The following is a 22,233-nucleotide window of genomic DNA, read 5'->3' on the forward strand; positions in this document are numbered from 1 at the left end:
CAGAATATATTTTGAAAAGAAGTTCACCTCTATAGAGAAGAAACGCCTATTCTGAAATTTTTGAAAACTACAAAAGAAAGGGAGAAATGCCAAGACAACATACACATTTATACTGCTCTTTCACGGACTATTGTCAAAGGGAAAAGGGCGTATCCCAACTTTGTTACCTCTTGCAAACATATTTTTCTAATGAAGATCTCAGATTATAGTTTGTTTTGTCTCTTAGCAAATTATTTTTATCTATCAGATGTGCCTTTTCGCTAATCATCAGACATACTATTTTCATAAACTCATATTTTTTTGAACTTACAATAAAAGAGTAATAAAAGAGTAAATAGTTTGCTAAGAGACAAAACAAACTATAATCTAATATTCCTTTTTGTGCGTGTATTTAGATAGAAATTTTTGACGATTTCTGAATATTTTATGTATTTTGTAACATTTATTTTCCATTTTCCTTCAATCTGCTGCAAACCTATTTTCACCCATAGTCTTGCTTTATGTAGCTTTGTGCAGTTTCTTTTTTTTTTCGTTATTCGCGACTTGTACCGCCTAGCAAGGTATCTCTCGTCAATTCTACTATTCACATCAGAAACTGCCAGGCCGCTGCGCGGCCTAGCGAAGAATTAACACTTCTAGGCAGCGCACACGAAAGAATCGCCTCGGCGGGTTTGCTTATGCTAATCCGTATACGAGCAGTCGATCTCATACCGTCTCGAGCCACGTTGCCGACGCTTCAAATATATTAATTAACGTAGTCATTAAGCGATGCGGTTGTCAGTTTACCGGATCTCCTCCCGCGCTCTTCTCGCGGCGATTCGTGTCGCGAGGACGCGTTTCTTCCTATCTCTCCTGCTTTTCCATTTGCGCATTCGACAAGCAAACCGAGGGCATCCTCCGACCGAGGCTACAAGCCTGTCGCGCGTGTTTGCAGACGCATAATTCCATGCCGCGATCGTAATTGCGGTCGGCACATTGTCGACCCGCCGAGACACGAGACATTTCGCGGGGACGTGCTACATCGGTCGTCCGATTATGCTAATGCGATCGAGTAACGGGGCCCCGGTGGCGAGACTTCCGTGTCAAGAAATCAAGAATGCATATGTATAATATATTCGTAATAGACAGAATCATCTTCATTGAGTCGATCGAAAGCCGCCGCGTTTCGTTCACCTGTAAGCAGACATTTTAAGACGAAATTGAGTAAATCGGACGATAATATGTATCTCGTACATAAAGATTACGGTATATTTATAATATTTATAATATTTTGCGCTTTCTCTCTGGTGCAGCCGTAATTAACGTACGACCGGTTAAACGACTGCGCTGCTTCGTCGCTAATCATTTTCACCGTTGTATCGAAAATCGCTCGCGGAAGGAAAATATGACCCATCGCCACACGACATGCACCGGCCTTAACTCGATGTTCGATGCAATCGCTTTGACGATACATGATCGTTCTAATTAGACGGTAATTAGATTCGAGGTCGGCAGCAGACGACGATGCTAGCAATGCAGTTTAGAGATCTCGTGAAAATAATTAGCAAAAATTTTTGAAGTTTATCTTCTATTTTCGATGCGACAAAGAATTAAAATATAATAAAATATTAATTAAAATATAATAAAATATTGTATTTAATGCTTTAACGTATTCAGCATGTCTTTTATTAAGGGGGACATTTTTTTATAAACTGTCAATTGCGTAATAGGATGCGTGTAAAAATTATATTTTATCTTTTTCTTTCAAATGTAAAGAGTGCAGTTTTATGAATGTGATGCGAAGTCGTACAAAGGGCGACGGAGGGGCAACGTTATCAATTCAATTCCGACCCCAAATTCCGCTCGAACATCGGCCAGCCACTTCTTCCACTTCTTCTTTGTATACCCACTGTTATTTACCGCGCTCAAGCACGGCCGCGTAAATTATGGCGAGCCCGGGTTTCATAAATTCCAGGACGAGATATGGAGCGACAAATTCAACTCCCAAGACCCAGCGCCCGGGTTGCGGCGGGCGCAAAGTTACACGCGCGCATCGTGCATAAATACATGCGCTCGTGCGCGAAGACTCTTCGCGACCACGTAGCGCGCTGGGTTCAGATTATCATTTGTATGCCGACTTCCTGCTGCGATAAACACACTACCGGCGCCCTTGCCTGCTCGCGCGAAGTCGATTCGGACGCAAATCCATCTTTTCTAAAAACATCCCGAGATGTGAAAACATTTAAGCTGATCTTTCGAAAATGAATCAGGAAGAATAATGAATTTACTGATACAGTCAGAATGTCGAAATAAATGATAGACACGTATAAATAAATATTACAGTACTTTCAAAGTACAATGTTCCCATTAAATATATGCATTTTCATTAGTTTATCAAAAATATGTACATTTTTGTTTCTACTAGAACAACACAAGTGCGCGCCATTCCTCGATTTTATATCCTCGAATATATTCATTTTTATATTACTTAAAAAAATATATATACAAATTTTTGTTTTTATTACTATATTAATAATTTTCTAATAATTAATAATTCGCCACAAATCAATTACGAGTAGAAGCGATGAAAAGCAATCACGAAGGATTGCATCATGCGCGTTAATGATTTTCATAACAGAAAAGCGATGATAATGCCGACGCGGATTTATCGTCAATGATTTATCGAACACGGCATTCATACCACGAGACAAACCACGTCTATTTCCGACATTACAACACTAAATAGAGACCTTGTTACGTAGACGCGACTACCTGCTGGTAAATACAGAAGAAAGAGAAGTCGAATCGATCGGTGGAAGCCGGTGAAAAACAGCTGATAGAGAGTCGTGGGTGCCCGCGCGCTAGGTCGTATGGATTTCAGGTTTCCGTAAAAATCGGTAACATCGACCTGTACGAGGAGAATAGGTGGAGAAGGTGAACATGGATAGAACGGTGGACGGTGGAGGGTTAAGGTGGAAAAGGGTCCCGAACGCGACGTCGTGAAAAGAACCGTACGAAGATCCCAATCTCGCGTGGAGGCCTCTCGAGAGCAGTGAGTAAAAGGTGGCTACATCTCGAACATCGTCCCTGTAATCTAATGAGCACCTGCTAGGTGTGCGCCGCCTACACTGTACATATAGACACGGACGCTTCTACGTAAAGTCGCATATGTGATCCCAGGGCCGTATCCGTTCGTTTCTACCATTGTTTCCCTCAGTCTCGTCATTTGTATCGTGAGAAAATTATTCGGTTGTAAATTATCGGATTAGGGAAGGAGATAATTATCCAACAGCGAAGTGCTTAATAGATGACTCATTGTTAAATGTTTCGTGACAAGATAATAATATAATATAGATAAATGTTATACGATTATGATTCTTCGCACTTTTTTCCTTGACAATATTGTGTACGGGGAAACACTTGATATTCTTTATATTCTCGTTTTCATGAAACATCTCTCGAGAAGCGCAGAAGCGGAGAGGCGCAGATGTTGAGGTAGCCGAAGGTATCGGGTCTCGCTGGCGCGGAAGACAAATCGCGAGTCGCGGCGAGAACGTTCTCCTTCGGCAGCGCGCACCCGTTCGCATATATATCCTCGTGCGAAATCTCGGATCGCTGACGGATAACTTCCAGCAACGAATGCGCCCGCGAACGCGATCGCGGACTCGTGTCGTGCTCACGACGACGGCCCTGCGCCTCCACTCGCCATCAAACAAACGGCCAAGCATATAGCCCCGACACCCGCGGATACGAGGATACTTCGAAACCGGGAGAAAGAAAGAAGAAGAAAGAGAGACGAGGGGGAGGAAAGAGAGGGGAACTATATGTTATGAGGGTACAGGTGCCGGTTTGTTCTCTCCTCCGTCTCCACACACACCTCTATATACCCTCTCCTCTCATTTCTCTCGCGTTTGCCGGCGTTGTCTACAGGCGCGGTTCCCCTCTTCGTTCCCCTGTTCGCCATCTTCCTGCTCCTCTTTTCATTCTTCCTTTCTCCCCCCTTTCCCTGCTTCGTTTTCATAATTTCTTTTTTTCTCGATTCTTCCCATTCTCTTCGTTTGAAGAAGCCCCGCGCGTCCATGAGACGACGTTCGGGAGAGGATCAGCTCGCGTATGCGTGAGGTCGCGCCGAGTGCGGGTGAAAGTCTAACCGCGGGTCATCACCCGCCGCTCGTACCCCGCCTGCCACCTTATGTAGGTGCATCTATATCGCCGTTCGCGCACGATGGTCAACCTAAACTTTAAGCGCGTCTTTCTCGCGGAAATGCCGTACACGCTCTCGCGCTACCATCGCATCGATGCGATGAAGCGGCACGACCGGGGCCCGGCTATCCTATTATCTCTCGCGCAGCAGATTCGAAAGATGCGCCGCCGCCGATAAATCCGACGGCGAGGTTCCCTTCCGTGAAAAGAGAAGGAGGTTCCTCTCTCTTTCATCCCGAACGCCGGGCAAAATCCTCTGCAGAAACGTTATTATGATATCGCGAGTAATAACGCGAGTGATAGACGCGTTAACGCGTGCTAAGTAGCGGTTGTTACGTCTCTCCTGCGTTGTATCTGCAGATTTCAGCAGCTTACAGAATGTGGCTTTAATGTCTATTTAAGTGTTGCATGCGCTACTCGGACGCATGCTACTCCTCGTTCAACTTTCACGCAAATTGTTGCGAAAAGTTTCGACATTAACCGAAAATAGGAAGCGCATCGGGGATACAATTAATGAGAGTCTATACATGATACAATTGTGTATGTGAGAGTTCAGAGATTTATAAATCCAATCTATATTCGCGCCAGCGACATAATATTGATTCATCTATCTATCTCGAGAAAGAAATATTCTCGCTAAGACAAATCCGTCGAGACATTAATAAATATAAATTCGTTTAAAATTTATCCCATCAAATAATTATCGATAGCAATTTTATATTCTAAAATAATAAATTGTAAAAAGCTCTGATATATAAATACAAATTCAGATATGGAAAGAGATAGTAAGAGTCAAGCACACAGATATTAGATGCAATCAATTAATTTTAAATTCCTCTATACTTATTTTGAACGTTTCGGTCCTTTCATCGTTACCATATTAATTAGTAAAAAAAATTCACGTGTATAAATCCTTGCCCAATAAGCGTTATGAAAGCTACAGATGTAAGACGGGGATGCGAATTTATAAATGTGAATTGTTTTATTAATTGATATGCTAAGGATGGTTCAAACGTTCAAAATAAGAATAGAGAAATTTAAAAATAATTTGGTTGCACACTGTTAATATCTGTGCCTGGCTCTTACTAGTCTTACCTGAATTTTATACATCTCTGATATTTTTTCGCAATAAATATTCGAGCGCTCATAACATTTTCTATCAGCTGCACGTGAATCGTGTCTTCTGCTCTGAAAATTACGCGATCGCGAATGATCGCGAAGTTGAATACTAAGACAAGCCTCGGAATCGGTGAAAGCGTTGACTTGACTGTAATATTGTCGCGAGGCGTGGATCGCGGGGTTAGACCGTATGTGCTCGATTCCGCTTCATTTGAATAAGCGACTCTCTCTCGCCGGAAGAGAGACGTCGCGCCTTTTCCCCGTGCCGTACCATCGCGTTTGATTACGTGGCTCGAGATATCACGCGCACGCTGCAATCATTTGATTGATTGCCCGTTGATTAATTGGTGTCCCGACGATGACGCCATAGCCGTCATTGGGTGGTGCACCGATCGGTCTTACAAAACATTTGATACATGACAGCATTAAGAGTAACATCGCGAACATCTAAGCACACTTTAAGGAAGATTGCAACACTGATTGTGAGTGCAACAGATTAATTGCACAAGTAAATCTCGATCTTTCTAAATAATGACTGATTGTTGAGAAATTTCGTGAATATTCTATAAGCCGTAAGTTGCAATATCTATACTTATCTAAAGCGCATGCTTATAAATTATTACGAACTATTTACTATTTCACTTTCGCTAGGAATTTTTCATGCAGATTTCAGTCGCGCATCTGCAATATTCTTGCAAATTATTTCATGTCACACTTATATACATATAGGATGTTATGTCATTATATATGCATGTTGTTTGAACGAAAACAACATCGAAAGATAAAAAAAGGTATTCTCATCACGCAACTTGTCATTCAAGATACCACTTTCTTACGGGATATAAACCTGTAGCGAGGGATATTGAATTTCGAAGGTATCGAACATAATGAACTTCTACGAGCGAGCAATTGTGCACAGGCAGAGACAGCGCTTTCACGGAGCGTTGCGCTTTGGTCGCGCGTAACTCGCCTCATTCGCCGCTAGTCACGCGTCGCACACACCCGACGTTAACGCGCTTCAAAGCGTTTACCCGAACGTGTCCGTAATACTACGCGCGGATGAGACAGACCCCGGCAACGAGTCCGAGGAATACGCAATGAAATATATTTTTTAGTGTCCCCGTGGCGTTTCGCCTCTCGGTGACCGCTTGGGGCGATGAGCGTGCAATTATCTCGTTTAACATTAATACGGCGAACGCGCGGTACCGACGGCGATCATTACTCCCGTCTAACCCAATTAGCGATTCTTCGACCGCTAATTATTATTAATAGCCGGACGTACCGATACGTGCGCGATTAATCGCGAACGGTTATGGTTCGCGTTGCTCGTCCGGACCGAGAGCAAATAATCAGAATATACCGGTAATGATCGTTAGACGAACAATCGATACGCTTAATGGCCGATGTCAGTATTTTACTTAAATTCCACGCGGGATCAGCGAACTCCCTGACGGTAATTATCCCTCGTCCGGGACTTTCCGAGGTTAAAGTCAGCCGAGTGGACGAGTAATATCGAATCGCGAAGGGATAAGAGGTAGAGAGAATAAACTGAGGAGATGGTGGTGGTGGCTGTTTCTATAAGAAAGGAGGGCCTCCTGATTTATACTGTGTGCTTTATGAGCGGCATGCCTCTCATGATCGCGGTTTAAGTTTTGTCCGTTTTGGATCGGCGGGTTTCAAACGGCGGAGAGATGCATAGAATGACATCGAGGATGGCAGATCGCAACAAGTTGCGCGAGTAACCCAAATACCGAGAATTATAAGAGTACTTGATTCGTCTCTTGTATCTTCCTTCTATCTAGATTACGCTTTTATGTATACCATTCATTTAAATCTCAAGCTTTCTCTTTCTCTCTCTCTCTTTGATTCATTTTTTATTTTCAAGACTAATGGGATTCATAATTCGAGGATAAGTTCAAGACAAGAAATAATTTAGCCATATTTAATTCAAGAGTGATACTTATGTAACTCATCACATATATGTTTTACGTAGTAATAGATTTTAGAGAGATCATCCGACAACATAATAGCTTCCAAGAGCCGCTTGAAGGGGGAATGTCGCACGAATCGCGAAATAAATCCCGTCAGATCCCGCGACGATTTTTCGCGAGCAGGTATGTTGATTGCGAGCAGCGATGCGCATAGAGACGAGAGCATAGGATGCGCCGCTCGCATAGCTTGCACCGGCACTATGCACCGGCTGCAGCTATGCGCCACTATAATGCCGCAACAGCGCTTGAGCGACATCGGTTAAACGATCCTGTGCTCCCGGGTGCGCAGGACATCGAGGGATCGCCGGGCCCGTTGCCGGAGAAGAGAGAGAGATAAGCCGTGGACACGTGGGAAAATTACTGCGCGGCCACTCCGCCGATTCCTTATAGACCCCGGCCGTCCATTGTGACTTCAAGATCGCATACCACTATTGATTTATTCTAAATCGGCTTTACGCCGCGGTGCGCTTCGCGCGCCGATACGCGCGGTTATTTAAGATCGATCGGCACGTGGAAAAAATCGGCAAGTATAGCGCACTGATGAGGAAGAGATAATTAAAACGATCGGAGGGAGATTGAACGATAAAAGGGCGAGACAAAAGAGAACGGGACTCTTTACTCGTCTCACGCAATCAGGACTTTCCGTACCACGCAATCCTCGAGCTCGTTATTCAGATACCTATCCGTTAACGGATCTCTCTTCTCTTCTCTGGAGTTATAAATTGTGATTTTTGCAATAAAGAGTATCGAAGGATTTATACGTTCTATCTCGAATGAAGTCGAAGACTCTCTCCCGCGAGTAGGCAAGCCGGAACTTTCCTTTTTCCAAAATATGATTTATAATAACATTTCCAAAAATTGCATTTTTTTACAAAATTGTATTTTATTCGACCGATATGTTAAAATTCTGATAAGCATCGACTCGCACACAAAAGGTCGTATAAATGAAATCGCGACATTATCAAAGTTCCCCGCGGTCTTTTCTTTTGCCTCTCCCCTCCTTTCCTCGCGCTTCGTTTCACTCTTCGTCTTCTTGTACTCGTGTCTTTCCGACGATGAATGGTGGAGTTATTTCGGTCGGTTTACGAGGGAATTTCAATTCTTTTCTTTTTTTTTAATATAAAACTCGGATGGACCACGTGGTCCTTCCGATCGCGAGAAACGACGACAACCACGGCAATAACGGCGGCAAAGCGGCAGCTGGACGCGCACGAGGACAAACGGCGGACAAGAGGATGACTAGAGCGAAGAACGAAGGAGGCGGATATTCGCACGAAAACGAATGTTCAGACATGCACGAGCGAAAAACTGGTCATGCCACCTACACGAACGATACGGGGCCGCATAGCGAGGTGAAGGGTCGGGCCCCCACCGGCAGTAAAAGCAATTTTTGCATGGCGACCGAATGCCAATGAAAACCGGGTTATTAATAAATCGACGTAATCGCCGCCGCCAAGTATACGAAGAACGCGAAAGGGCGAGTACCCTCGAACGAATGCGGCCGTTCTTGAGCTTTTGTAATACGTCCGAATGAGAGGAATAAATTAAAAATAAAATATACAGAGGAAGGGAGAGAAAGGTCAAGCGTCGCGACATTGCATTAATAAACTCCCCGGGCAGCCTGCTTAAGGATTCTTGTGTCTTTCTTTTCCCTCAATCTCTACTTTTCTCTCATCTTTTCTTTTTCTCTCTTTCTTTCCTTCTTTCATTTTCTCTCTTTCTCTCTCTCTCTTGTTTACTTCGATTCATGATCAATGTGATATTTTTTTTCTTCTTCAATCGACGGTATCCCTTGAGTGTGACGCTTAATTCGCAGAGCCTTAACTTTCGGATTAAAAGAAGGGTGGTTAGAATTAAATTTTTGCGAACATGTTGGTTGTACGCGGAATATTTCTTTCGCAATAATGTTAACATTTTTTCATGACTATCTAATTTGTAAGAATGTTTTATCTCTCACGGATATATTGAAGAAAAATAATAAAACAACTAATATAAAAAAACATTTTAATTACATAATATAAATTAATTCAAATTAATAACAAGAGCAATTTAGTAAATGCTGTATCTTTCCTGATAAAATATTTCTATTCCTATAATATTTAGAATACATTTAACACCATATTTATACAACACAATAACAATTATCTTGTTATAATTTTAAATAAAAAAAAAAAAGTTTTTTATGAGGGGCGAGAGAACTATTCACTGACAATTGATATCGATCAATGTTTTCATGTTATCGGCCAATATTTTCATATGTAAATCGTCACACTCTCGTATAATAGTACGAACTGAGAGAAGCGATGTCGGTCTCTCCTTCTGGAAACGTTGTCTCGATACCGGTGGCGTACCGCGAAGAAGTAGTATCCTGGATACACCGGCATCTAGATACTTCCTCGGCCAGTTCGAGTCCAGTATCTGAGCGTAGATCGGAATTCAGGTACACGGTAGCGCTACCTCGGGGCATACAGCTCGTGAATACACCACCTCCGTTCGCAGAGATGGAAGGGAAAAAGTATAAAGGACAAAGGCAAGAAGTAGGAAAGAGACGCGAAGACAGGGCGAGAGGACCCCGGAGCCGGGTGGACCAAGAGAGTGGGAATCTCGCGACGAGAGAGAAAGAGACGGAGAAAGGAGTCAACTTGCGAGAACGGCCGATGCCGCGAGCCCCGCTGGCTGTCCGGTGATCTACCGTCCCGAGCCAAGCCCCTCATTAACGCCTTTGCTAAGAAATTACACGCAGTCGGTGGCAAACAAGAGCAAGAAGGTGTCGGCCGCGCGCGTTTCGATACATGGTAGAAACGAGCTCTTTCTCTCTCTCCGCCACCTCGCCACTTCCGTACAGTTCTTGCGCGATACCTGTGTACTTCCACCTTCGCCACCCGGCTCTCTCCTCTGCCGCGAAGCGTGCGAACCTCCGTAGCCAATTCGATCGAGATTCTGGTCCAGATAGCACGCGTCCGCGTCGTACGCGTTCGAGAACCTCCGCTTCAAGATCCGAACTTAAGGTCACCAATCGTATATTTCCGGCTCGGAACCCCGATTTTTATACATTTTGGTATACAAGAGACGAATCAAAGTATATTAAATCCTTAAAAAACAGATTAATAAAGTTTTCCCCAACAAAATTTTACGTATAGAACTTTGCTCAGTATTTTTTCAATATTTTTGTAGTTTACTAAAAATAACAGATTAAAAAAATATTATGTAATTTATTGGAAATAATTTTTTGGATCGTTATATTTTTTCAACATTGAATATAAATAATATGAAAGTGTATTGCAATCAAATTCTCTCTGCTACAAGAATATTTTTTTCTACAATCATGACCGCATCTTCGATCATCTTCAAAGGAATTGGACAGTGATGAGATCTAACATATGTATCGTCGTATTAACCGATTGAAAAGCCGGTTTCTCTCGTTAAACTAGGCAACACCCAGAAACGTTCGTTCCGCCTTTTCCCCCCTCCACCCGTTAGTACAACTAAGAGCTTGGAATACACTTCACGCATCGCCAATCATGAGACCAAAAAGTCATGAACTCGATCGTTGTATAAAGCGAGACGCGCGTCGGCCGAATTCCTGTAGGGTCGTCCTACCTACGCCTTCACCGACCTCTCGTCCTCCGGCGCTGATGCCTGGTGCCCCGGACGTGGTCGGTGTTACGATCGAAATGACTGACGTACTGACGGGAAACATTGCGACCCCCCGCTGTCGAATGTCGTCGGCCGGATCGGCCGAGTGACCGATGTGGGTGAATCTTCTTCAGCACAGGCGAGCGGCCGTGAGAGGCAGCGAAAGAGTCGGGAAGAGAGTAGACAAACATAGAATTTCTCGAAAGGCAGAAAGTTTTGAATGTGTATTTAATATCACAGTCAGGAGCGAGCTCTCTTGTAACGCTACGCGCTATGTGCAGACATCTTCTAATACGCGAAGTTAATTTACGTAGCTTTAATCCTCATCGCCGTTATGAGGCATGAAATAAAGTAACGTTGTTGAGAAAATACAAAGTCTCTGATAGCAAGCAGCCCCGAATAAAAGCTAACGTAACGATACATTTGAAATTACTTCCGCCATGTTTGAACTCTGGCAATCCGTGCGAAATTCACGGGCATTCTTGACAATAAGTAACGGTTGTTACGAGCTAACGGTCGAACGTCAACGAGCTAACAGTGTAGAGCCGACCGACGTCGTCTAACTGAGGGCCGATCAAAATTTTCACTCGGGCGATGCGCATAACTCGGTTGAGTTGTTGCATCCACCTACCCTGTCCGGGATGCCCATCATCGCGGCGCGGTGCCGGGGCCCGCGGTGCACCTGGGATGACGGCTCTCTGCAAGATTGTAGATCCGTTAAACCAGGTGGAGAGAGAAAGAGAGAGAGACGGAGAGAAACTCTTTCTGCGGCCGGCGAAAAGACGTCGGAGAACGTCTGGACAAAAAAAAAAGATATTCGCGTGCGCTTATACACGTGACTTCCGCTTCGTATCGAGAGTAACGCGTCGGCACTCGTGTTGAAAGTTTCGAAGGGGTCCCGAACGAGTGCAGAAGGACGAGGATGGATCGCCGGGGGTCCATCCTCGTGTCTCCCCATCTCATTCCGTATATACGCGCGGTTCCTTGTTAAGGAGAGCACGCGTGTCTCACGGACGCGAGACGCGACCGTGTAGGCGTGTAGAGAAGTAAGAGAATGTCTTCCCGTGTCTACCAGATGTCTAAATGTTGATAAGCCTCGGCGAGCGGCTAATAGCCGTTTAATAAGATTATGTCTCCGCGCGGACGGACTTGACGTGGCCGGAACACGGTTCTCTCTCTTTTTCTCGGACCGGATCCCGTTCTTATGCGTGCGGCTCGGTTTTACGGTCTCGCGGGGTACACACGTAGATTATAGTTATACACGTGGTCCACGTTGCAACGTGCTTTACATACGTAAGCGCTAGCGCGATCGTGCGTTTTTTCGTCGAGCGGATGAAAGCATCGATTTTTTTTCGAGATAATTTGACAATAATCGAAAAGCGAAACATCATCATATCGGATATCGCGATCGCATAACTCGTTTCTCTGATGTTCGACGATAATCGCTCGCGCACGATGTTCGTGGCTGACGGACGACTTTTTGCATCCGGGTAATTCCCGCCATTGTTTATGATAGCTCGAATAATAATTACGAAATAACGTTGTTGTTTTGTAACACCCCCGATATTATACGTCATGCTCGCTTGTAAGCGCTGGATGAGCGTCGTGTCGCTACATTGGACGTCGTTACACACATAGCACGACCGGTTCTACGCGCGAGATCGTGCAATTTATTGATGCATAACTCACTGTATTTTATTAGGTCAATTTAGTAATATAAGTAATTAGCAGCATAAATAATATCCGGTGTCGAGATGCTTTAAATAAGTGTACGCTTTTCCCACACACGGTGTCATAAAGCTATTCGTTTATATACGTGAAAATATACGATTAAACCTAAATAAAAATTATTTAATAGCTCGGTCAATGTAATAAAAAATACCTACGTCGTCACATAATGTAATTCAATCTTAAAACGTGTTGTCATTAACCGCACATATTATATATCATCTTAATAAGGTTAATCTATCTGAAAATTTGCTGTTTTATGAAGTATGCTATAAAACGCGCGCGTATTTATATATATATAAAACCACAAAATATAGCTCTATACACATATCATACTTTAAAAACGCGAGAAGAAAATTTACAATAATTATATACAATCATTAATGGTATGACTGGTAAAATGTATGTAAGTAGTAACGTATGTTGTAATAAAAGATATAGAAAATATCGATACGAAAAATACGAAGGAAGAAAAAAGAAAAAAATAACTGTCGAGTATTTTGCAATATAAGCATCGACTATAACAATTTAGGAGGGTACACGAGCACGGTGGCATCCGGGGCCCGGATTCAGCGTGGCCATTTGCATCCTCATTTCCACTGGGTTGAGCGGTTTCACGGGCAATATCGCGAAACTTATCGGGATACGGTATATATACGATGATATTTTACACGACGAGATCGGCGTGTGTGTGTGCGATCACCACGGGGCCCACCCATGGCGGAGTTCCAGCGCCACCCCATACATTTGGTGAGATAGAAGAAGGGGGGCCACCCCCTTCGACCGAGAGGCGGAGGGAAACGCCATAACCTCGCTATTATTCTGGTATTTATACCAGTGCGCCCGCTGCTCTCACCCACCTAAATCTTCTTAATACGCGGCGGTTAGTGCACTTTATTAAACTCGTGTTGGTGCCCTCGTCCCCCCTTCTCTTCTCTTTCTCTTTCGCAGCTTCCAACCCGAACGGGATTGAAAAGGAGAGATGCAAGTGCGATTTTAAATCCAATAAAAGTTCGATTTGTGCAACTCTCTCTTTGGTCTTCTTTTGAAATCGTTTCGAATAATTATGTGTACTTTAATTCTTCTCAAAACGTGACTTATAACTTTTATTCGGATGTATAATTATATATCGCGGTTTTTCTTTTAAATCGTAAAAATAATTTACATAAACCTTAGAATAATAGCATTACTATAATTGAGTTATACTGTAGATGTATATAATATTATAATATTGATTATTTATAGAATTATTATAAAATTAATTTTTACTAGCTAAAACTATTGCAGGACTATTTCGCAATTCACTGTAGAAATAGTAGAAAAATTATTTAAGCATTACTAAAAAATAATTTCTGAAAAATTATTACAATAATTTAAAACGCATTTTCATCGTCATTCTAAAATGAGAAAGCAATTCTCCCGGGTTATTCATTTAGAACAGGTATTCGTCGGTTCCGACCGGTGTGTATCTGCTCTCTCTCTCCCCCTTCTCCTCCACCCTGAATTAAATTTGCCTTCGAGGTCGAAGTTCTGTGTGCTCCTGAGATTTTCGAGTCACCTCAGCCGAGTCGTCTCATTTGCATACGCGACCTGACCCGGAGTCATCCGAAAGAAACGAAGCGGGTGAGGCGGCTTTATAAAACAGTCGAGGGGAGACGCATCTTCCCGCCCTCCTTTCCTGTGTTCGCCTCTCCTGCCTCCTCCACCGCGTCGGATCGCGTCGTAGCTTACCACGTAGGTGATCGCCGTCCGAAATTTATACTCTCGCAAATTCCACAGAATCGTCGGTGCCGGTCGATCCCCGGGTGTACGTTCGACAAAACGGTCGCGGGCCAACAGATTTATATAAAACTGTAATGCGGCATTGCGCGCGTGTAACGAGCAAAACCATAAGCCCTGCCTACCACGAGCGAGAGGTCGACGTGAAAGGGGGATTTTTATAGCGGTGGAGGGCCGTATCGGGGTTCGTTATACTTGCCGGGATTTATAGATTTGCCTGGATCTCGAACCCGAGCGCGCCCGGTAGTTTAGCGCACTTTTAGGACGCCACAAATAACGATCCTCTAAAATCCATCGTTTAACGACCGTTTTAAATTCGTGCATACGCACACCATCCGATACTTTCTTGCAAAATGTGTTGGTTTATTGAAACTTTGGCGGCTGATAGAATGAGTTCCATCGTCAGCCACATTATCTATTACGTCGTGAAATTATACATTTCGTTTATACAACACGTCTGGTAAATCAAATGAATAATTAATTATAGATATCTGCAAATTTACTCTCTAACAAATATTTATTAAATGATAATTGAATGTCTGGCTATTTAAGGGCTATATCCACTTGCTGTAAGAAAATACATACATTATTTTCAAAGAACAGCAAAATAAAGAAACTTTTTTTTATTATATTTTTTATTGATCAAATTTTGACAACTGCTAATTTAAAGATTTTTGTTCTACTCATAAAGTGTGAAAAAAAAGAAATTAGGAAAAAACATTTATGAAATAACTTTGAATATGTACATATACACAATATAAAAAATTATAGGATAGTTATATCATTTAATGATTAAATCATTTAAGAGATAACGAGTTAATTAGCCATTTGCTATTCTTGTTTTGCCTATCTATGTAATGGGTATAAAACATGTAATTCGCACAATTCACGCACATATTCCCAAGCCGATCGTTTTACGATTGAATTACGCGCAACGAGCGTCTCGTTATTTTCTACGATCATTTTTCTCGATCGATGAATATCGTAGCGACGAGCAGGAACTTCTCGTCGGAGAAGAACCCCGAGGAAGGGGTAAGCCAGCCTGGCTGGGGCTGGCCAGCTACAGGAAGAGAACTTCGTCTCGAGTAGGAGGAATAGGTAAGGCCACGTACGTGGAAGTCGAGTCAAGGCGGGTCGAGTAAGCACGAACGAGCGAAAGACAGCGTCGTAATCACATTACCGCGATTTTTTCGCGGCGACCGGCTATTAATTCCGCGGATGTACATGTATGCGCGCCGCGTCGAAGGAGAAAAGACAGAAAGGTGAAAGAAGAAGAGAGAAAGAGAGAGGAGGATAGGGGATAAGAACCCAAGGAACAAGGAGAAAAGGGCAGAGAAGGGGAGAAGCGAGAGAAAAGACAGAGGGCGAAGTAAACCGGTGGAAAGAAGAAGAGGAGGAGAAAAGGAGAAGGAGGAAGACGAAGACCTGCCGGATATAGGCCTGGAACCTCACCTAAGCATCTGCAAGCGCGGCCCCTAAGCATCGGTGTGCGGGTGTGGCGAATACGTGCCGGGGTCGGCGGGTCGGACCCCGATGGACCCTTGGACCTCTTGGAACCTAGATCTTCGTGCCCGTGAACGCACGCAGCGGACGCGCATGTTCCGTGTACCTACGTGTGCACCATGTGCATACATATACACATACATATATGCGTGTATACAGGTGTATGTATGGTGCATATATACATGTGTGTATGTTGTACGTGCGAGATACGGGCGTGCAACGTGCAACGAACAGGCCGAGCACACGCACACCCGAGCGGGTAGAGGATGAGCGCGAATAGGCATAGGCGTGGGAGAGTTCATTCAGCGGAGATACTATCGCCGATTTTATTTCTAGGCGGAGGATATATCCCTATACCCGTTAACCGGCTTATGGAAAGGGTGGCGGATTGAGGGACGGCAGGGAACGCGGACCGAACGGGACGCTCGATGCATTGCGGGATTTAAATTAGAGAGATAATTTTCTATTAGTTGCGCGTGATAAACGCGCCGTTGTTGTTACTTTCGACGCGAAGGTGATATCGTGCCGCTTTCTCGGCCTTTTTTTTTTTTTTTTTTTTACGACCCGATGCCGAATGCCCGAGGGTCGCTAACGTCGATCCGTGGGCGAGGGATTAAATCCTTTCTCGCAGCAGTGGTGATGCGCGGCGGACGATTAGACACCTGTTGTGTACAATCACTTGTAATTCAATGCGGTTACGCGTATCTTGTTAACAGTAAACTTTCCGCAAACAATCGTCGAAGATTCGATTATTTATTGCATCTCGCAAATGACAGTGATATATTTCTAGAGAGAAGATATTATTAATGAACGTCAAGAGAGTTACTTCTTATTCTATTTCTCTCGCTCAAAATATTAATATTAATTATATCATATATATTTATTTTAAAATATGTTAGAAAAATTAATTATCTTATACGTTAATCGCTTCTGAATAATAAGTGAAAGCTATAAGCTTGGATATAAACTTACATAATTTTATTAATACGCATCCATAATGCGATACCTGGTAATAATCTTACTAAGAAAAAAAGAACTTGGAACTTTCCTGCACACTTTGATACATTATGCACGTTTAATATTAATTTTTAATAAATTCTAGATTTTACGATGAGACTATATTGGATTAACTCTAAAATGATTTTTAGTAATTTCGCGTAATTTTGATACGTGATGGCCACAGATTTTTCACTGTCATCGGAAACTACCCGCGTATCTTCCGCGTTAATTTCCCGAGTATTGCGTGCCGCGTTGGAGACTTTCCCTTTCTCGTTGTGAAGAAAATCGTGACCCGCGGTCTAATCCGCCGCAGGTGAGCAAACTATTACGACGATATTTTAATAATGAAGAAAAACTCCATCCGCGCGAAAACGCGAATTCTCTCACGTCGCATATAAACGAAGCCGAAACGTGTTTCGCGCAGCCCTGATTCACTGGTCTCTCGCAGGATCAATAGTCGGACGCGTCGATAATCGATAATACACACGTAACCGCGGCACCGCTATGTCGTGGAGGCACAATAACCCGCGGCAGCGTCGTCGTTATCATCGTCGGAGAACGTCGAACGAAGGGAACGGGAAAGCGAGAAATCGCACGAAGGGAAAGGGAAATACGACGAAACGCGAGCCGGCATTGCGTTCGTTCGTTCGTTCATTCACCGCGTGCACATATTCAATCCGCACGATTCCGCCTAAATTATGCGTAGATATACGCGAGAACGCGACGGCGGATCATTTATTGTCCGCGCGAATCTCACGGAGCCAGCCGCGCTTTTCACAAGCGGACGAAACATTCGCCGCGACCGGGGTATCCATCGCGCCGGTGGTTCTCGCGCGGCCGGCGCCCCTACGTCTCGGACTCTTAATAGTATTGGAATTGCTAGTTAGACGCATAATCGAGTTACGACTTTTACCGCGAATGATGAAGGTGGATGCCATGGCCGCGACGTTGGTTCGCGAGATCGAGAGCCGCGCCGACTAATGAAAACGAAACCCCCCTTCGAGAGGCCTCCTCCCTCGAAATGCTCCCTTCGGGAGACGCTTTACGGGCTTCTTCGCTTCCTCTCGTTCTCTTATATCATCGCCGCGCTTCGTTTCCTCGCGGACGGCTACTGTGAGAAGCTATTCGCTCTCCCCTGTAATTTTCCGCCTATGCTATTTTCGCGTAGCGCCGCGGCGCTTTGCCGCAATGCGCGTTATTTAATTAATCGAGTCGTGTCTGATTGTCCGCTCGCGTCATAATTCTTAAGAACAGATATATATTTCTTGCGAAATATTAATAAAAATTAAATACCATTTTTAGCTTTGACAATTTCAAATCAAGATGAAAACACACCTGCATGATTATCTGATTCAAATATTACTAATATCTACTAATAGATGTATGTGAATGTCAAGTTAAGAAAAATGAAAGATATCTGTAGGGAAACTACTCGACAAACGTTACAGCATTGTTCCTTTCTCGAAAATTATTATCTAACTTCATTGAGCGCATTATCAAAGAAAAAAATTCAATGTTTGTATGTAAAAAGTGCACCAGTCAACCACGATATCAATTCGTTGGAATGTAGGCACGTAAGCGATCTTTAACCTCGGTAGGAATCATGGCACGTCCATGGGACGACATGATGGCGAAGCTATCGCGCGACTCTTTGTGGCATCTACTCTCTTCTCGCGCGCCACTCCGAAAAAGAAAAAAAAAAAAGACCGGCGAACGACACCGATCGTAGTCAAGCAGGGACAATGCTTCATTAGAGCATTGTCGATGCACAATATCACACAATTAGCCCGCTCGGCCGTTCCGAGCTTTTAAAAGGTCTCGCGCGGCGATCCCACCACCATCCGGGGCATCACTACCACGATCAGACGATCGGGCATCGATCGGCGCGATCCCCTCGATCGGCCGGTTACGTAGCGGCATTATGTGCCGGGCATAATGCTCTTCTTTATGTCCCCGCGCCTCTTACCGCTAAAACGTCCGTGGCGTCTCTCGAACATGTGTAAAGTCACAGCCACGTTTGAAAAATTCCAATCTATAACATCAATTCTTTACTCGATTTGTGTAATGTTTAGAAAAAAAATACATGCGTCTATATATGGATAAAACATAGGATCGAATCTAAGATAATTTTAATCTTCAATATGTTTATACATCGTGTGCGTTTAATCCTATCCAGCTACATCCAGCTAATGTACTTGTCAGATGTATATATTCAAGTTATATATAATTTTACGTAATTAGACACTCTCGGGGAAAAGTTATCTTCAATTTCATTTCAGACGAGTTGTTTCATCGTGCGTACACATTGTACAAAATTAAGAGTAACGTCAATTCTTCAGAGTGATTACGGAAAAGGTTTCGCGCGAATCCTACAATCATTAGCTTCCACAAAGTTGCGCTAAACGCGCGGCGCGACTTTTACATCGCGGAGTCGTGCGAACGGGCCGATTTTGATCGCAAGTCGAATGAAACCGCGATTCCCTCGTCGGAAGAGGCGGAAATTTTTGATAACGCGAAGAATCGTCCCGTTAGCGAGCAACGCGCCTCCAATGCATCTATGCGTCTCGGATGCATCTACGCGCCGCCGAGTAATAACTCTCGCGTAATTAGGAAACGGCACGAAGTGTGCATTAATCACCATCGAATTGATTTGTTACCGCGTTAAAAGGTGACTTTCGTGGGAGAGAGAGAGGTGGACGTCGTACGCGGGAACGAGAAGGAAAGGGGGACTCCCCCAAGGCGCGTCTTGGATGGATAAAGAAACGACTCTCGCTCACGCGATTTTCACGAAATTAGTAGGAGAATAGTATTTCCATCTTCGATGTAATAAACCAATTTCACTGCCGCCTTTCCTCGCTGCTCCCCTTCATTCGCCTCTCTCGTTCCGGAAAGACACACCGTCGTAGGTTGCACAACCAACCCTTCCCTAATTGGACCGCATTCCACGTGAAGGCCCTCTCCACGTATGTGCTGTGTATGCTTTACCGGAATTTTCATTAGCGCGGCGCTCCATCGTGACGGAAGGTCCTCGATACGTGGTGTGTTGCCTACGCCGGCTAACACCGATACACACGTAGCCGTGACTGTAAGTTATGCTCGGGGAAGAATCCACCGCGAGTGAATTACTATCGCGGCGAGGGTTGCTGCAGCGGGGAGTTGTACGATGACTGCTTCCCACTGTCTTTGATGAGCGTTGGCGAATATATGGCAGCGCGAGAGTATTATGAGCCTAGTGTGATCCTCGTGCGCGATGCATTAGCACGCGCGCGGATAGCCAGATAATTTATAGAAGTCTATATGGGAAACTACGACTAGTCATTTTCATGATGAACCTCCAATTACAATATGCTGGTATCTTTGCGAGACATCGCGCGATGTAAATTTATCCGAGTCTGCTTATTATTCGCGTAATAAATAAATCATATAAAAATTCGGAGCGCGCGTGATTAGCTCGCTTCCTTCTTTCCGCGATTTGCAACATCAGTTATTCGTATATATTCACCCTGCGCGAACGATCGACGTAGAGAAAGACGTCAACGGGGTCGACGGGGTACGCGCGATGACGATCCAACGGGATCAGAAGCGGGGTAGAGTTCTTCGAAGCTATTAACACGAACCGTGATTCATGATGGTGGAATCGTTCATCGCGCAGGAGAGGAACGGCGCCGTACTCGAAAGCTTTTAAACGATCAACGGGGAAAGGGGGGACGCGGTGAACCTGTCTGTCACGTCGCGGCCGAAGATGAGCAGCACCCACTTCTTCGGGGCATGCCGCGGACCCTGGTGAGAGGTGAGAGGTTAGGCAAACACGGGGCCTTATCTGATGGCCCGTCAGCGGTGCTCTCCGATCCTTTTGCCGATCCACTCTTCTGCTCTACCCTGCAACGCGCTGCCGCGCAGAGAGGTAGACGAAAAGTGGAGCCTTTGAGAGCGACGCTCTCGGCGCCGTATCTCTTTCAGTTTGATAGATTCAATTTCAGATGGGAAAGAAAAAGAGAAAAAGAGATATCTTTCACCCTTTCCCAGGTCGGCGTTCTGAAATTTTTGATCTCTTTCGTGGAGATGAATTACTTAGCGTGGACATATAAGCGTATTAATGTAAATGTTATAAAAATTCGAATTTTATCTCACTATTTTATATTTCATACAATGAATGTTAAATATAAAATTGCTATATTTTATGAAGGCAATATAATAATATTCATATTTTAATTTAATTTTTTTTATTGAATGCAATCCGTATTAAAAAGCAACATGCGTTTAATATATCATTAATATTATAAATTTTTTAAATTGACAAAACACAAATTTTTGGTAAATATCGGCAAACTTGTAAAAGATATCAGTTATGCGTGTAATCTTAATATCTTCAGGATCGACTCAAAATTTATAGTGTTAAAATAATTTGTTCGTACAATGTCGACTGCATAAATTCCAACAAATGTATGCACTATGGGAGAGCCCTATATAAAATTATGTAAGGTCAAAGAGTAAAAACGATATCTCATCCGTTTTAATAGAGTTGGTCCCGTATATGTTTTAAGAGGCACGCGAAGATTGGAGATCTGGACCGCTCAAAAAAGAATTTGTGGCACATCGTTTTCCTCGCACGATAAAAGGCGCGCGTCTTCTTTCGACAGGTATATCTACCTGCCAGTACGTCTTCTCGGGCAGACAAAATCGCCGCCGCTTCGTTCATTAATATTCTCGCTTAATACAAGATCTCATGCATTTTATAGCAATTCATAAAAATTATTGAATTTTATAGCATATAAAAATTACTTATAACTTATAACTATAACAAAAATAATTTTGCGCAATATTAATTTCGACATGCATTTTCTCTAACTAAAATTGATAAATTACAACTTCTGCTAAAATTCGACATATTTAAACAATTCATTTTCTGCCTCGCAGATAGAAAGTTGAGAATTATAATTCTTTTGACAATGTTTTATTCGATTAAATATCATTTAATTTTCACGCTACTTTTTAAAAATAGAAGACGTTAATTTATTTACTTTTGTGCCTCATTTTAGAACTCCTTTACGATAAAACAAACGAAGAGAAATACTATCTAAGTAGAGAATAATCGCGACAACCGCGTTCCAGGGAGATGTCACGTTCGATGCGCCGCGACCGTCTCTCTCGTTCGCGGGACAAAGTCTTTTACCGTAAATCGCCACGGTATCGTAATTGAGACGACTCTATCTAGGGACCTCTACAACACGAAGTATCCCATCTACCTTCCAACGCTACGCCGGGTGACTTACTAACGCAGAGACATTACCTCCCG

General features: G+C 43.5%; 1 protein-coding gene across 1 annotated transcript in view; it reads right to left on the reverse strand.

Annotated features, from left to right (window-relative positions):
• Positions 1-455: 455 nt before the first annotated feature.
• Positions 456-22,233, reverse strand: part of LOC145942085 (uncharacterized) — a 374,660-nt gene continuing 352,882 nt past the window's right edge. The window contains exon 16 of the mRNA XM_083048578.1: positions 456-1,173. The gene's annotated coding sequence lies outside the window, so the exon portion shown is untranslated. The remainder of the gene's footprint in view (positions 1,174-22,233) is intronic.

The sequence above is a fragment of the Prenolepis imparis genome, unplaced genomic scaffold (genome assembly GCF_030444845.1).
Source record: "Prenolepis imparis isolate NDT839.2.m4 unplaced genomic scaffold, iyPreImpa1.0 SCAF_10, whole genome shotgun sequence".
Classification (NCBI taxonomy): domain Eukaryota; kingdom Metazoa; phylum Arthropoda; class Insecta; order Hymenoptera; family Formicidae; genus Prenolepis; species Prenolepis imparis.